We start from the raw sequence: 15,927 nt of genomic DNA, 5'->3' as shown, positions 1-15,927 counted from the left end.
TTTAATTGATTAAAGGTACAACACTACAGGTTAATATCCGCGCGAGAAAAGTCATCACGAATATGCCAAGATGGTCCATTAATAACCGGTGTAATCGCCTGACTGTTGAATGGAGGCATGCAAACGTGCATGCACTGTGTCGTACAGATGACAAATATCAGCTTGTGGGATGGAGTTCCATGCCTGTTGCACTTGGTCGGTCAATACAGGGACGGTTAATGCCGGTTGTGGATGACGCTGGAGTTGTCGTCCAACGATTCCCCATACGTTCTTGATTGGGGACAGATCGGGGGATCGAGCAGGCCAAGGCAACATGTCGACACTCAGTAAAGCACGTTGGGTTACAACAGCGGCATGGGGGCGCGCATTATCCTGTTGGAAAACATGCCCGGGAATGGTGTTCATGAATGGCAGCACAACAGGTCGAATCACTAGACGGACGTACACATCTGCAGTCAGGGTTCGTACGATAACCACGAGAGTGCTCCTGCTGTCATAGGAAATTGCTCCCCAGACCAAAAATCCCGGTGTAGGTCCAATGTGTCGACACCGCAGACAGGTGGAATGCAGGCGCTCACCTGGCCTCCTTCTAACTAACACACGGCCATCACTGGCACCAAGGCAGAACCGGCTTTCACCGGAAATCACAACAGACCTCCACTCCATCCTCCAATGAGATCTCGCTTGACACCACTGAAGTCACTGTGGTGCCAACTTTGGCTCGAATTGCTGCTGCAGACGCTGTCCGCTGCGCCACAGCCATACGCTGAATACGACAGTCTCCCCTCTCGGTGGTGCCACGTGGACGTCCGGAGCCCGGTCTTCTAGCGAGCGTACCTTCTCGTGACCACTGCTGCCAGCACGCATGCACAATGGAGACATTCCTGTCAAGTCGTTCTGCAATGGCGCGGAAGGAGAATCCACGTTCACGAAGCCCTATTATACGGCCTCGTTCAACCGCAGTGAGCTGTTGATACTGGCCTCTTCGTCGTCATAAAGGCATTCTTGATCCACTCACAGTCACCCCGTGAAATCTCACAAGTAACTAACGCCCTCGCACAGTACAGATCGCAATTAAAGCAAACGTGATGTGCAACGTCATAGGGGCGCTGCTAGCGCCACGCTAATGCGATTTGCGGGAAATGTTTATCAACATCATCTTTCGGATGTATAAACTTGCCTACCAACGTTCGTTTATCAAGCAAAACCCCTTCTTGGTGTTTGGATTTTTCCACCAGTGTATATTACATGTACGTATGCCGTAAGTCAATGCGAATACGCAGTGGCTAAGTCTGAAAACCGTACCAAAGTCGTGACAAGACACGGCAAGGTTAGGTTAGGTTAGGTTAGGTTAGGTTAGGTTGGATTGATAACGAAATGTCCTTCCATTTCAACTGAACTGATCTTTATAGTGGCGGCAAGGTTAACGTATCCACAAAGACGCACACGAGATGCTGTCAGTTGGTACAATTATTTCATTTACACGCATTTACAAATTAACACACACGCGTAACCTTAATCACAGTATCACAATAAAACACTTCACTTCGAGAATATCAACAAAGCCGGCATTATTAAAACAACTGAATAACAGAGCACATAGAGGTTACAACTTTGAAACACTGTTGAAAACATATGACTTGCGTATTTCAAAATGGAGATTTCAATATTGCATGTCAGTCCGGGATATATACCTGCTACACCATAACTCTACTAAGCAAGAACTAACTCCTTCAACAACTAACTTAACACTAACTCACTGTCAATCACTCCATACATAGGTGCCTGGCCAGGCTTCTAGAAAGCTACATTACAAAAAAGCATACCTCCGTGAAAATTCTAGAGTGCGATATACATAGAATATAATGTGCAGAGTATTCTCAGTCGTTCTAGTGCCAATTACCATTCTGGAAGTTACAGTGTGTTTCACAATTATGGATTACAAATTACATATACAGGTAGGAATAAATTATAATATTAATTTACTGATATAAATGTCTCTGTACAACACATGATTCATCACATAACCTCACACACAATACGATCATTCGACTACGTAAGTAATAATAATACCAATACTAAATGGATGTACATCACTTCATAACCATACATACAAATAATAATAATAATAATAATAATAATAATAATAATAATAATAATAATAATAATAATAATAATAATAATAATAATAATAATAATAGTAATCACGATCGTAAAATAATAATAATTCGAGTTCGACATTTGCATTAGTTACCCATGGGTGAGAGAACATTGTTTTCAAGTTATACCTGTTATCGCACTTGCGTCAATGTTGCTTTCCTTTTCGGAGGAGTTCTTGCAAATTTTTCTTGTTTCTTATACATCCTAGTTGAATTCTGTACATACAAAATGGGTGAAAATAAAACCGCATGAATAAAATACTGCGTTCGTCATTTGACATCAACTACGTTATGAAATGCACTATTCGAACATGTCACAATTCTACTTACATAGTATTACCCCTACATACTTACAATCCTACAGAAAAAAAAGAAAATATGCTTTGCTTACTCCTGCAAAGGTAACACTAGTGATTTTCACAATACGGCAGTGGTAGTACCGTATAATCTCGCAAGTCAGGAAAAAAAATATCATGACTACATAGTGCCAACGTGCCAGGTTAACAGTAACTGCAAAACGTCATATCGGCAAGTAGCGACACTGAATCGTCCTCGCAGTTAAAACATAACTATAAACCGCTACCTTATGTATTAACAGGCGATAGCGGCGATTAAGAATTAGAAGGTGGGGGGGGGGCAGAAAAATATACAAAAACAGAAAAACACTCGGTTTTGTGGGATATAGCAGGTGGGGGTTGTATATACTGTACTTGCGATAGAGAGGTAAAGGTGATAGTAGTTCTTGGAGATTTTGATTCAATACTATAGAATAAAACTTTTGACCGAAAGCAACAATATTACAGGTGCATTACAACTAAATAGAAGGACGGCATGATTATACAATTAAAGTAACAGGCACTAAAGAGATTGCCAGACTGACTAATGCGCGCGGCAAGCGGGTGAATCGTATCTCAGTGCCAATGTTCTTGGCAAAAAATATATACCCTTCCACCCTTCCTTACAGCACATGCAAAGCCTACACTGCTTGCTGTAACGCTGTGGCTAGCCGCGACAAACGACATTTCTCGCGTATTTCCGCTAATAATTTCGTTAATAATTAAAGAAAATAAAGGAAGGAATTATTAGCTGATAAGACAGCAGGGCCTGCACAAATTGCTTGTTTTAGTAATTCGTAGTTTTAGGCGGCTAAAATGGAATAAAAATGTAATGTTTTGTCCACAAAGTGGATAGGGAGGCGACTGCCGCCCTAATCACCGCTACTGTTAACAAGGGGGAAAGAGTAAGGTTGTACCCTTAGTGTAAAAGCTTACAAGGCAGTGAGGTGCAAATACGGCTTTCGTCCAATCAAACCATTTATCATCAAGGTGGATAACATTCGAAGATTCTTCAGAGACTCTATTACGACCCACCCCTTGCTCTTCTCTAAGATTCCTATGAACAAGAACTTTTCGGCGTGCCAATGTGTGAGGTAGCGGTGACCTCCGCTTGCGAGTGGAGATTCCCAGTCGCGGTGAGCTCAGTTCAGTCTGTGTTGTGCGGTCTGTGTGGTGTGTTCGCTCGGATATGCTGGTGCTCTCATCACAGGTACGTACCTCCGTTACTTTACCTTTCTTCTCAGCAGAGTCACCTCATCAGCTGCCGGTAATTCTGGAAACAAACCACCGATGATATCACTCGCTTCCGTTCATTTTTATATTGTTGAAGTGTAGGCCAAAAAATTGTCACCGTTATTGTGTATCTTATTGCAGTCATTTACAGAGTAGACGTTTAAGTTTATTGAACATTCCGTAAAACTGTGGGGACCGCTCTTACCGCATTTGGTTCAGTTCACCGCTAGGAAGTAGGCAAAATTGGAAACGTAATAATAATAATAATAATAATAATAATAATAATAATAATAATAATAATAATAATAATAATAATAATAATAATTCCGATTGGACCACGTGTGTAACGCCACGTCAGGTGGCGAATAGGTATTACCAATTTCTGACAAAATCCGAGAGAGACGACTTCATTGGTCCGACTATGTCAGACATTCTCCGCTTGAAACTGATGCCGGTACCTCAAAGACCTAACCAACGATGGCTGGATCAGTTAACTAAAATGCGTCAGCTTACAGCCAGCTGATTGTTTGTTTAGTCAAAATGGCATTCTGCGGTCCGGAAAACGTATTCTGCACCTGTGCAACAACGTTTGAAGAAGAAGAAGAAGAAGAAGAAGAAGAGTGTTATATATAGGCCTATAAATGTATATATTATATTGCTTATACTTTTACCGAGCTCAATAGCTGCAGTCGCTTAAGTGCGGCCAGTATCCAGTAATCCGGAGATAGTGGGTTCGAACCCCACTGTCGGCAGCCCTGAAGATGGTTTTCCGTGGTTTCCCATTTTCACACCAGGCAAATGCTGGGGCTGTACCTTAATTAAGGCCACGGCCGCTTCTTCGCATTCCTAGGCCTTTCCTATCCCATCGTCACCATAAGACCTAGCTGTGTCGGTGCGACGTAATGCAAATAACAAAAAAAAGTGTTTCCAGCTGTCAGTGGAGAAATGGCGTCGAATGATAATAGTAGACGAATAAGTTTGAGTGGTGTTTTTAAAAGTAGGAAAGATCAGAATATGAAGATAAAGTTGGAATTCAAGAGGACAAATTCGGGAAAATATTCCTTAGTGATTAAAATAATTTACCAAGGGAGATGTTCAATAAATTTCCTAATTCTTTGCAATTATTTAAGAAAGACTATGTACACACCAAATAGGGAATCCACCACCTGGGCGACTGCCCTAAATGCAGATCAATGTTGATTGATTGATTGATTGATTGATTGATTGATTGATTGATTGATTGATTTCGGCGACGGAAGGGTGGGAAAGGACAAGGATTGTGAAGGTAGTGACTGTGGCCTTAGTTTACATACAGCCCCAGTATTTGCCTGATGTGAAAATGGGAAACCATCTTCAGGGCTGCCGAAGGTGTAGTTCGTAATAATAATAATAATAATAATAATAATAATAATAATAATAATAATAATAATAATAATAATAATAATAATAATAATAATAAGGTTACTTGGCTGAATGGTCAGAGTAGTGGCCTACGATTCAGAGAACCCTCTTTCGATTACCGGCTGGGCCGGGGATTTTAACTGGGCTTGTGTCTCGCTAATTCCTATGGCTCGGGGTCTGCGTTTTTGTGTTTGGTTCAACACACATTTTCATCTACACACAACACATCACACTGCTAACCATCAGACAAACACGCAGTAGTGGGTATATCCCGTCCATAGGATTGGCGTCAGGAAGGGCATTTGGCCGTAAAACTGAGTCAAATTCACACATGCAACGACGTCAAGAAATGTGAAAAATTGCCAGGAATAATAATAATAATAATAATAATAATAATAATAATAATAATAATGCATGTCTCTGTTCCTCTGCGGGGTCGGGTATGAAGTGAGGTGAAATTTCGTAGCTGTATTTTACGACCGGATGCCCTTCCTGACGTCAGCCTCATCAGAGGAGTTAATGCGATGAAATGAATGACGTGATGTATGATAGTAGGAGGGAAAAGGTTGAGACCCAGTGTCGGCACGTAGCCTACTCCTGTCGAATACCACCAAGGGGTCTGCTCGAGGCTTAACGTCCCCATTCGACGGACGAATCACTATCAACAGCATCATATTCCCTCACTCCATATGAACACTGCGGGGAGGTTTGGAATTTAATCCAGGCTTTTGGTACGCAATTTAGTGATTAGAAACTATAAACCACCACCTTTACTACCTGCTGGCCAACATTCTGGTGATGAAAACGTTTCCCACCAACGGGACTCGAACCGGCTAACCACGGTGTCAGACCGTACAGCTTAAACGCCTTAACGATCATCGCTACCAGGCGGGCTGGTAGTAATAATAATATGTTTAATGGGCTCCCGGCCAGATAATTGTCTTTTTTTAAATTGACTTAATTAGCTGTTTTTAATTTATTGCTGTTCGGGGTATTCTTCCTCAGTTTCGATATGATAAGTTAATCTATTTGGCATGGAAGGCTTATTTGCTGGATCAGTCCACTAGTATTTGAAGGGTTCATATATGCCAGTCTCTTGTTAGTTTCATTGCCACATAAGAAAATACCTGCCGGAAAAAGTCCGGCACCTCGACGTGTACGAAAAATAAACAATAATATATTCAAGCACTTTTCAATAGTGAAATTACGGACGTTTCACCTCAGTGTGGTAGGCAATGGGATTGCCACACCTTTCCAAGACGCTGGCGGCTAGGGCGCCGGTGTGCTGATTTAAAAAGAATTCCATTGAAAAGGTGCTCTGTGGTGTGCTTGTGAATTTACCCACAACGTCCCCTCAAATTTGACCGTCAATACACTGCACTGGGATTCGAATTCACAACCATGAACACTCATACGAGCGGGCCCGCCGATCATGTTGCTCAGACAGTAAATTTGGTCCTAGAATTTGAATAGGTTCTATTGGAGTGAATGTGAACCACCTAACTCTTTGGCGTCTCACTAGTTCGTCACTGCTCCAAAAGACCCATGCTGCCTACGTGTTGTACAGGCCGTACTGTAGCTCCGATGAGGTCACGCAAAGAGGCGAACTGTTTCCTCCGTCCGACCCGCGCAATACAAGGGCATGATACATCTGTACCTTGTAATTAAGAAATGTTCTCAAATATCGTGTTAATATAACGGGTGAGATCATTAACACCTGTAATCGAATCTTAAGTCGTAAGTCAGTTCTGTATAATTTTACGAGACGTAGGTTTGAAGAGTGAGCCACGTGGTCGAAGCTTGAGCATTTACTCGTCAATGTAACCAACAAATAATTATTATGCATTAATACAAATATGGTGATAAATGTACAATAATAATAATAATAATAATAATAATAATAATAATAATAATAATAATAATAATAATAATAATAATAACAAAAATGCCTTTCCCAAAACACCAAGATCGTCACTATGAAACAGTTCTGAAGCCAGTAGTTCTATATGCAGCCGAAACCCTGTCTCTAATTGCCAACAAAGGACTCCTTGAAGAACTGGAGAAAAGAGAACGCAAAATTGTGAGAGGAATCTTGGAATCAAAGTTCAGAAATGGAATCCATCAAAAGAGATCCAACAAGGAAGTCTACAGCAAAATAGAGAAAATTACCGACACAATCAGAAAAAGACGGGCACGATTTTACGGTCATCTGAAAAGAATGGACGGAAGAAAGTTAACTAAAGAAATCTTTCACTTTTTTTTATTCAAACCCCAAAACCACAATTCTCTGGTTTAGAAATACCAAAGAAGACCTGCAAATGCTACATATCTCAGCTGAAGACGCCCTTAACAGAGATCTCTTCCGCAAGAAAATATTGACGAACGGGCTAAACCGAGACGAGCAACCGAAGAGAAGACACGGTGCCCCTTGGACAGAGGAGCGTAAGCAGGCCCACTCACAAAGAATGAGGGAAATTTGGACTCTAAATAAGGTCAAGTTCAGTGTCAAATGCAACAAGACTTAACGTGGTCCTTGATGGCCCCAGCGAATTATATAATAATAATAATAATAATAATAATAATAATAATAATAATAATAATAATAATAATAATAATAATAATTGACTTTACCTCCATATCTCTAGATGACCATAAATACATTACCTTTCTTGTTTCTTTTTCGTGACACTTCTGGCACTATCCTTCAGAATCTTTCTTCCACACAAATATTTATAACATATTTTATTTAAGAATAGCCCGTGTTTTCCCAAATGTGAATGCACTGACCATCAAGATCTTTTAGTTACTTCGCACATTCACGGATATTGCCGAGGAATTGTTTTTACTCGCATTAATTTTGGGGAGGAAAGTCAGCGCGTACTCAACATTACTAACCCAAGAAATAACCATATGTAGGTTCAGTTGATTACTGTCCACTTTTATGCTTGTTCTGTATTAACAATAAAATGCAATAAAATAAATAACAATAAAAACAATAAAAAGAAAGTCAAAAGCAGAACTCATCATAAACTCGGGAAAATGAGTGAAACATACTCCTTTATTCTTCGTAACAAGTATTTTTTCGGTTGGGATGTTCGTTTTTCATAAAGCTATTGTGCCCTCATACGAAGAAAATGAAAATATGAATGTACATTTACTTGTATTGTTGTATTTTTACTGTGGTAGGCACAGGTTCTTAGCATTGTGGCAACTGTGAACTTTCACACACTGTATTTAAATTTGCAACACATTATAAGTTATTCGTATTTCCACAAGAATGTGTTATGCGATAACAATTAAATGAACAAATTCCACGAGAAGTGTTACGTCCCTTGAATTTATATTACTCACCACGTGAAGGTACCATACCTAGCCTAAAGTATGAGGTCTCATTATCTTAATAACAGCTGTTTACGTAAATCCTGATGTGATAAATTTAAGGAACAAACATGTAATATACCGAAGTCGTAGTTAAATATATATTTCTGTTTCTCAACCGCCACAGCTATCCAAAGAATGCCCCCCAATCCTTATGAATTACATTCACAAGTAGGCCTAGAGCTTGTAACATTCGTTTAGCTCGCTTCAATTGATCTACTGATGGGCTTTTGGCGCGCTTTCTACAGTACGGTCTGCATATTGCGAAGGCAGTGCTTACAGCCATATTTTCGCCCTGGACTGTAAAACCTAAAACCTACGACTTTGTCTCGCTTTATTATTCACAAGGTGGTGCTGTTTGTTTGTAGGAGGTAACGCTTCATATGTACGAAGATTAAGTCTACTAAATTGATTTTTGTTATGTTTAGATTTTTTGTTAGTTTAACTTACTAACTTCAGGAGTTCTCATGTTTTGCTCGACATTTGGGTTCTTAACTACCGGTGTAAGTGTCATGATTGTGGCACTCCTCTCTAACATTCATGCCATTCATGCATATATATTAGTTGTTGACCACGGATATTACAACTAGATATTCTTCTTCTTCTTCTTCTTCTTAATCTGTTTTCCCTCCAGGGTCGGTTTTTCCCTCGGACTTAGCGAGGGATCCCACCTCCACCGCCTCAAGGGCAGTGTCCTGGAGCTTCAGACTCTGGGTCAGGGATACAACTGGGGAGGATGACCAGTACCTCGCCCAGGCGGCCTCACCTGCTATGCTGAACAGGGGCCTTGTAGGGGAATCGGAAGATTGGATGGGACAGGCAAGGAAGAGGGAAGGAAGCGGCCGTGGCCGTAAGTTAGGTACCATCCCAGCATTTGCTTGGAGGAGAAGTGGGAAATCACGGAAAACCACTTCCAGGATGGCTGAGGTGGGAATCGAACCCACCTCTACTCAGTTGACTTCCCGAGGCTGAGTGGGCCCCGTTCCAGCCCTCGTACCACTTTTCAAATTTCGTGGCAGAGCCGGGAATCGAACCCGGACCTCCGGGGGTGGCAGCTAATCACGCTAAGCACTACACCGCAGAGGCGGACTAGATATTATTATGTATTTGAATATTCATGTTCATTTCTCGTTAAGAAAATACTGTTACTTAGTATTGTACTTCCAAACTAAAAATTAGTAGCCTATAGTATCAGATCGGGTGGTCTCTGATCTATCTCATTTAAAAAAAATTCAATCTCTTCCTCAATTTGGAGGCTGCATAAGACAAGGAATATACTGAAACAACTTCATTAAAACGTTAACAAATTATAAGTCTATGATCTCAGTCCGGCGAATACAAGTGATGTCTGATTATCAGAAGAGAACTCGTGAACGCTTTCAGTCCCCAGTCGATGAACTCCTTCGTATTTAAGTTGAAGATCTTCATCAGCTCTCTCGCCTTCTTAGAAACTGTTTCTCTTGCACCGATCATGAGACCCCTCACTTCTACGTCGTCCAGCTCGTATTTATTCATATAATACGGCACTGTAGAGAGCCTCCGTGGTGCAGGCGTCAGCGCGCCGGCATCTCACCGCTGGGTCCCATAGTTCAAATCCCGGTCACTCCTTGTAAGATTTGTGCTGGACTAAGCGGAGGCGGGACAAGTTTTTCTCCGGGTACTCCGGTTTTCCCTGTCATATTTCATTCCAGTAACACTGTTCGGATCCATGGTTAAATGGTTAGCGTGCTGGCTTTTGGTCACAGGGGTACCGGCTTCGATTCCCTGTAGGGTCTGGAATTTTAATCATCATTCGTTAATTTCGCTGGCACGGGGTCTGGGTGTATGTGTCGTCTTCATAATCATTTTCATCCTCATCACGACGCGCGGGTCGCCCACGGGAGTCAAGTCAAAAGACCAGCAAATGGCGAGCCAAACATGTCCTCGGACACTCCCGGCACTAAAAGCCATACGCCATTTCATTTCATTTCAGCAACACACTCCAATATCATTTCATTTCATCTGCCATTCATTAATCATTGCCCCAGAGGAGTGCGACAGGTTTCGGCAGCCGGCACAATTCCTATCCTCGCCGCTAGATGGGGGGCTTCATTCATTCCATCCCTGACCCGGTCGAATGACTGGAAACAGGCTGTGGATTTTCATTTTCAATACGGCACTGTAGGCAGGTAGATAGACTTATTTTCTATGTCTACTTTGTCTGGTTGGTCGGAGTGCGTTTTAAATCTTACTGTGGGATCTGCTATACAGTATATCCATGACGAATGTAAGAACCAAGTGTGATGATTCAACTGTTATAGCGTGGTAGTTTGTGGACCCGCCACTGGGAGCACTGCAAACGTCGGTGTCCAACACGTGCTTCAGTAGACCGGCAAACCATGTGTTCGAAAGTGCGGGGATATTTCAAGTCAACAAGTTGAATTTCCTTTGCTTTCAGTTCCTATACTCAGTTCACTGTGTGTTGTGCACTTAAAGCACGTGTGTTATGTGGCCTGATTAAATTAATAGTTCAACATGCTGTACTGGTTTGTACCTGGCTGTAAGTCAGGCTATGGTAGAGTATAAAATTCTTTTCACCACCGAAGGATAGAAATAAATTTGAAAAATGGGCCAGAGCTATTCCACGAAAGGATACTGTGTTAACGCGTAATAGTAGAATTTGACAAGTTCATTTCTGTGATGATTTGATAGTAAAATCAGATAACTTTATAGTGAATAGTGAAAAAGTGGTTATGCCTCGTGAGAGATGGAAATTACGTCCAGGAGCGGTGCCTCACATTTCCCCTAATTTGCCGAAATACCTTTCAAGTGAGATTAAGTCCCGTGAAACTCCCAGCTGGAAAAAGAATCTAGACACCACTAGGAGAAGAAGAAAGAGGATTGAAGACGCGAGTGTAGCAGCAAATGGAGAATTAAAAGGTCAGTCTAATGTTGACCAAAATTTGGGTTATTCTAGTGTGCTTTCTGATGCCGAAAAGACAATATTATCGCTCAAAAGGCGCCTAAAAATGCAAATCGAAATTTAATTCGAGCTAGATCCAGTCTAAACTTAGCAAAATCGAGAATTAATGTATTGGAGAAGCAGGTTAGAAATACACAGTTCGAAACTCTTCGATTGAGAAGTGTGTAGTGTACTATTTGGTTGAGTACGTTGTTAATCACTTATTAAGTGTTCGCCCTGTGCCCATTCTCTACGTGACAATAATCAAAGTACATTCTCAGTTCTCTCCGAAATAACAGACTACGGTTCAAGCAATAATGAAGTGTTTTTAACGCGCCCTTCGAAAAGTATATGTGACATTCTTTTCCAGGCCGAGAAAGTAATTCGTGAAAAACTGAACTCAAAATCGATGTGGAGCGAAATATTTTTTGATTGTATCGATTCTATAGACAAATTTTCAGTTGATCCTTCAGAAGCTGGCTGTTGTCTTCAGCATGTTATGGATATAATCCCCAGACTTGTTTATCATTATCTAAAGTGCCAATTTTTCTTCAGAGTGAAAGAAATCTGGCGAGATCGACAATCTCGAACATCCGCCAAATCTTCACGCACGCTTTCGAAAGTCCAGTAACCGACAAACTGAGATGGTAAGTAGAGTATTACCTTTAAATGGTTCATGGGTGTTTTTTAATATGCTGGGAGTTGTGTTATTTATGTATATGTACACTCGGGTAACTTGTGCTTTTCGGAACATGTGATGAAAGTCCTAGCTCTTATTTCCGTGTATGATATTTTTCCATTGTTCTCTGCCGTGGTATTTTAATTGTAATCTCTCATTTAAAAAAATAAAAGACAGTGTATATACTTATTAGTTACGGAGTAATACGTGTCCTGTGTCACCATTCCTAAGACCAGCTGATAGGTATTGTGGAGCTACCAAACTCTACCGCTGCCTGGCGGGGCGCGCCTGAACTCAATGAGTCATCACACTTGGTTCTTATATTCGTCATGGTATATCCTTTTTTTTTTTCCTTTAATGGCGATCATGTCTAACCTTCTCGTGCTGCCATTTACTCCGTTGCCATGGACTTCATCATACACTTGAAATCCTTTCTCACGGACTGTCTGTGCTATGGACGACCTGCTGTGACGTCAGGTGTTTCGAAGAGCTTCACCAAAGTGTAAGGTTCTTTTCTCTTAAAGTGAACCGGAACTTCATCCAATATTGCTGGTTCTCCTACAAGAATGTTATTGTTTTTACGTCCCACTAACTAGTATTACAGTTTTCGGAGACGTTGAAGGGCGAAAATTTTGTACCGCTGGAGTTCTTTTAAGTGGTGGTCTATCGATACAAGACTGGGATATCTGAATACCTTCAAACAACAGCGGGCTGAGCTGGGATCCAATCCCCCAACTTTGGTTCAGTAAGCGGTAATCGTGGGAGTGTTTACCTTTTTTTACAATTTGTTTTACGTCACACCGACACAGATAGGTCTTATGGCAACGATGTGACAGGGCAGGGCTAGGAATGCGAAGGATGCGGCCGTGGCCTTAATTGAGGTACAATCCCAGCATTTACTTGGTGTGAAAATGGGGAAACTACGGAAAACCATCTTCTGGGCTCCCGACAGTGGGGCTGGAACCCACTATCTTCCGGATGCAAGCACACAGCTGGACGTCCCTAACCGCACGGCCAACTCGCCCGGTGTTTACTGTTTTAAGAGGCTGTATAACTGGGAAACGCATTATCGGAGGGAAGTATGGAAGATGGCCGATCCTTCGGGAAACGAGGGTGTAGGCCACCAAGGGCCTAAAAGCCTCACACTCCTAATATCATATCAGAGTCGGAAAAGAACACGGGTCAGGAAAGGAACTTCGGATAAGAAAGTGAGGGTCAGACAAAATTTAGAGGAAGCCAAGGGAGACTCCGTTAAATGCTCTGTGGTTTCCACTCCACACTCCCAAGATAAGAGCACCAATCAAAGAAAAACAACTTTGCCAGGGGAGAGATTTGAACACGGACCTCCGAACTGACGGGATGGCTCCATATCAAGTACACTACGGTGACACTGGTTGAAACCCACGGTGTGTTTGTGTTTGTTGCTGATTTCTCAGCATGGCTATTAAGCCCGTCTTATTGCACGTGCAGATTTGGCAACACCGCCTCACAAAGCCCATTTGAATTCGCCCACGAAGCGATCTGATTGGCTAAACTTCAGCAGCTGATAAAATAAGAACGGCGTGAGATATCGAATTATTTTGTTCAGATTATTCATCAGTAGGCCGCGGGTGTATATGCAGTAATAGGTTAAAATGCAAACTTACTTAAGAGTCTACCCGCACGGCGGTAATGCTATGAGGTTTGCATAAACATTAGGGGTTCGGCCCATTAGAACCCTAGAATTTATGTTACTCCCACTATACTACGTTAGAGCGGGCTAATCGACATTTCCTACTAAATAATTTTATTACTAAATAATTCTGTTAGTAGGAAATGTCGAACAGCCCGCTCTAACGTAATGTGGTGGGAGCAACATAAACTCTAAGGGGTTCTAATGGGCCGAACCCCTAATGTTTATGCAAACCTCATAGCATTACCGTCGTGCGGGTAGACTCTTCAGTAAGTTTGCATTCTAACCTATTACTGCATAAACATCCTGGCCCTATTCATCAGTATGACCAGCTCTCTAACCCTCATATAGACCACCGGGTCTACGTTGTTTTCGCCCACCCCGTATAACACGTAAAACATACAAGATTCCGTCGGGAAATTAAAATTCCCTTGAGATATCAACCATTCGAGTTACAGGAGTTTGGCTGTAGTTATTTTATTTTATTTCTTAATCCTTTTGCCCTCCAGGGCTGGTTTTTCCCTCGGACTCGGCGAGGGAGCCCACCTCTACCGCCTCAAGGGCAGTGTCCTAGAGCGTGAGGCTTTTGGGTCGGGGTTACAACTGGGGAGGAGGACAAGTACCTCTCCCAGATGGCCTCACCTGCTATGCTGGACAGGGGCCTTATGAGGGTATGGGAAGTTTGGAAGGGATAGACAAGGAAGAGGGAACGAAGCGGCTTTGGCCTTAAGTTAGGTACCTTACCGGCATTTGCCTGGAGGAGAATTGGGAAACCACGGAAAACCACTTCCAGGATGACTGAGGTGGGAATCGAACCCACTTCTACTCAGTTGACATCCCGAGACTGAGTGGACCCTGTTCCAGCCCTCGTTCCAACCGGGAATCGAACCTGAGCCCCCGGGGGTGGCAGCTAATCACATTAACCACTACACCATAGATACGGTTTGTAGTTATTTTTAGAAGTCTATTTAACTAGTGCTGAATACCGAAAACTGTGTTTGTCTTTGTATAGTTTGATTTCAACAGAATCCTGTGCCAGTTGCAATGGGGATGGAAACCAGCGCATTTTCGCGGTGGAACAGCAGACGAAAAGACACCGAATGACTTCAGACGTTCTGCAGACAACTTGAGACTCTATTGCCTAAAACAAGCACGTACAACTACTGTAAGACGTGCCAACATTTTCAAGAGTACATTCACTACTCGCCTCTAAGCATCGATTGTGAATATAAACTAACGTGGAACAAAGGCATTGTGCACCAATCCCAAACAAAAACAAACCCGTGGCACATAATATACATTAAGGACCCTTGCCTGTCAAGACGACCACTGCCCAGACAGAGGGCCAGGGTATTGGGAGTACCACGTGGTTAGAGTGTGAAGACATTCTCCTTGACCGATACATAATAATAATAATAATAATAATAATAATAATAATAATAATAATAATAATAATAATAATAACAGCCTCTGTGGTGTAGTAGTTAGTATGATTAGCTGCCACCCCGGCGGCCCGGGTCGATTCCGGGCTCTGCTACGAAATTTGAAAAGTGATATGAGGGCTGAAACGGGGTCCACTCAGCCTCAGGACATCAAATGAGTAGAGGGGGGTCGATTCCCTGCTCAGCCATCCTCGAAATGGTTTTCCGTCGTTTCCCACTTCTCCTCCAGGCAAATGCCGGGATGGTACCTAACTTAATGCCACGACCGCTTTCTTCCCTCTTCCTTGTCTATCTCTTCCAATCTTCCCATCCTCCCACATGGCCCCTGTTCAGCATAGCAGGTGAGGCTTCCTGGGCTAGTTACTGGTCCTCCTCCTCAGTTGTATTCCATGACCCAAATTCTCACGCTCCAGGACACTGCCCTTGAGACGGTAGAGGTGGGATCTTTCGCTGAATCCGAGGGAAAGCTAAACTTGGAGGGTAAACGGATTAAGAAAGAAAGAAAGGAGGAAGGAAGGAAGGAAGGAAGGAAGGAAGGAAGGAAATAAATAATAATAATAATAATAATAATAATAATAATAATAATAATAATAATAAACAGGTTCGCAGACACCAAATATGGAACAATAAACCGTGTGCATAAGTTTAAATACCTTGGTGAGGGGATCCAATCAAACGGACTAGATA

The 15,927-nt window shown here is 42.1% G+C and overlaps 1 protein-coding gene across 1 annotated transcript in view; it reads left to right on the top strand.

Annotated features, from left to right (window-relative positions):
* The window catches only part of Rhp (rhophilin), a 714,954-nt gene that overhangs the window by 265,644 nt on the left and 433,383 nt on the right, over positions 1–15,927 (top strand). The window lies entirely within an intron of this gene.

The sequence above is a fragment of the Anabrus simplex genome, chromosome 6 (assembly GCF_040414725.1).
Source record: "Anabrus simplex isolate iqAnaSimp1 chromosome 6, ASM4041472v1, whole genome shotgun sequence".
NCBI classification, from domain to species: domain Eukaryota; kingdom Metazoa; phylum Arthropoda; class Insecta; order Orthoptera; family Tettigoniidae; genus Anabrus; species Anabrus simplex.
This window is presented reverse-complemented; position numbering and strand designations above follow the sequence as displayed.